We start from the raw sequence: 2,362 nt of genomic DNA, 5'->3' as shown, positions 1-2,362 counted from the left end.
ATGCAGCATCACAACAGAGGCTTGGTTACACACACCCTGCAGCCTGGCGCAACATCAGTGCTCCCTACCCTTGGCATCAATCTGATCAGTGCTCCCTACCCATGGCATCAATCTGATCAGTGCTCCCTACCCATGGCATCAATCTGATCAGTGCTCCTACCCATGGCATCAATCTGATCAGTGCTCCCTACCCATGGCATCAATCTGATCAGTGCTCCCTACCCTTGGCATCAATCTGATCAGTGCTCCTACCCATGGCATCAATCTGATCAGTGCTCCTACCCATGGCATCAATCTGATCAGTGCACCTACCCATGGCATCTACAATATCAATTTAATGTATGTATCTATGTGTCACCGAAATCAACAATTAATTATATTGAATATCTCCTAATACCTCTTTGTTGTCACTACGTAGTCTATTGTCAAATGTTTTCTGTAGGCCTATAAGTTCTCTGCTGAAGTCTGCCTGTTCTGTAGACCTATAAGTTCTCTACTGAAGTCTGCCTGTTCTATAGGCCTATACGTTCTCTACTGAAGTGTGCCTGTTCTATAGGCCTATAAGTTTTTTACTGAAGTCTGCCTGTTCTATAGGCCTATAAGTTCTCTACTGAAGTCTGCCTGTTCTGTAGACCTATAAGTTCTCTGCTGAAGTCTGCCAAAAAGCATAATGGGTTCTAAATAATAATATAACAGCACATTGTAGACAATCTTTATCCATGAAAAGTATTTTACAATAAGTAATATACATTACCAGAAATAACCATTTGGTGTCCATGAAATCTATTAAATCCGGACTATATAAAGTTGACTTGAACTATTCTAGGGGATACAAAAATGCAAACTGTGAATGTTGTGATATTTTCCGTATCTTTCATTGGAGAAGCTTGAAGTGGTAGGATGAATAGTGAAGGGGGCGGTAGGGAGAGGAAAATAGACGAGAGAGGGGGTAGACTGAGGGCGGGCGATACTACTGAGCATTACACGGTGGAGGATACAGACAGACTGGTGTATTGGGGACCGAGAGAGCCGCTGCCTGACTTTCTCCAGTCGCTCTAAGGTTAGTAAAACAACCGATCAATTAATTCTGAGGAACAACAATTTACCATAGCTGGAACACGTTTTGACTTTCCACTTGACTGGTTCTGTAACCAGCTAGGGTTACTGGTAGTGCGAACTGAAGTCGAAGATGGAGAAAGGGTTGGGCACGCGATGGTTTCAAGGCGTGTTGAGCTGTTAGTTTCAGCACCATGTTGTTGGAAGAAGACAAGAGTGTTCATGGTTGTTGGCTATTTTGACACCATAATCTCGCCTTATGTGAGGGGGTATTTGTGTCCTCCTCAAAGCTATTGAGCGCGGTTGAGAAAGGAGAGATGCGTGTGTGTAACGCTGATGTTTTCGCCGGAATGGGCAGTTGTTGTGCATGCATTAGATAGTCTATTGAGATGCTCTATTCGATGAGCGATTGGTTTGAACAAAATATTGACATGTCTATCGCGTTGTTCAAGTTGTATATGCATGTTATATGTTGTATGCGTAGACCAACGTGTTTTTGTTGACGGTGTAGGTTACCAGTCTGTTGAAATGAGCCACATTCAGGTTATGGACACATTAAATACTTGATGTGATGCTAAATTGATTAGCCAATATATGCATGCTATATGCACTCACACTGTGTGTGTGTGTGTGAGAGAGAGAGAGAGATAATGTAAACATAAGTATACAGACTACAGAAACATCTAGTACACCGGTCCACCAATTAGACCATGTTAATCCTTGTTGTTGAGAACTAAAGGATGAGTTCAACAGTTACAGTCAGTGCCAGTGTTTCACCATTAGCCTACCAATGGTAATACTTTTGACAGTTGCTTATAGCTGAAGCAACATCCTCCAGCCATGTAAGTACAGTAGCCTATCAGAGCTTGGAGGCAGCCAACCCTACAGTTCATTCATGCAACCCTCATTCATATTAAGTGCGTGAACCTTTTGGATAAAGATGTCATAATATGCAGTAAGGTCATATAGATTGCTTTGTTTACATCCAATGCTAAAATGTTCAAGTAATACACCTACAGTATATGTTGTAATAGTTGTATAGCTGTAATACTAGCCTACAGCCTCCAGCAGCTGCTGAGGAGGAAATGCCACACAGGCTTGCCTGTCACCTAGTTGGTAAGAGATTAATTGTCTTGTCAATAGCGGGCTGACGATGACAGATGTGGAGATGGAGAGTTTGATGATTCCTGTGTGAGTTCTATTCTGTTAGCAGTGTAGCAGAGGAGATAGAGGGGGAGAGAGTGAGAGAGGGGAAGAGAGAGAAGGGGGAGAAGGAGAGAGAGAGGGGGAGAGAGAGAAAGAAAGA

General features: G+C 42.8%; 1 protein-coding gene across 1 annotated transcript in view; it reads left to right on the top strand.

The window, feature by feature from the left end:
- Positions 1–993: 993 nt before the first annotated feature.
- cplx2b (complexin 2b) overlaps positions 994–2,362 on the top strand; it is a 67,398-nt gene continuing 66,029 nt past the window's right edge. The window contains exon 1 of the mRNA XM_023991897.2: positions 994–1,060. The gene's annotated coding sequence lies outside the window, so the exon portion shown is untranslated. The remainder of the gene's footprint in view (positions 1,061–2,362) is intronic.

The sequence above is a fragment of the Salvelinus sp. IW2-2015 genome, linkage group LG8 (assembly GCF_002910315.2).
Source record: "Salvelinus sp. IW2-2015 linkage group LG8, ASM291031v2, whole genome shotgun sequence".
In the NCBI taxonomy this organism is placed as follows: domain Eukaryota; kingdom Metazoa; phylum Chordata; class Actinopteri; order Salmoniformes; family Salmonidae; genus Salvelinus; species Salvelinus sp. IW2-2015.
This window is presented reverse-complemented; position numbering and strand designations above follow the sequence as displayed.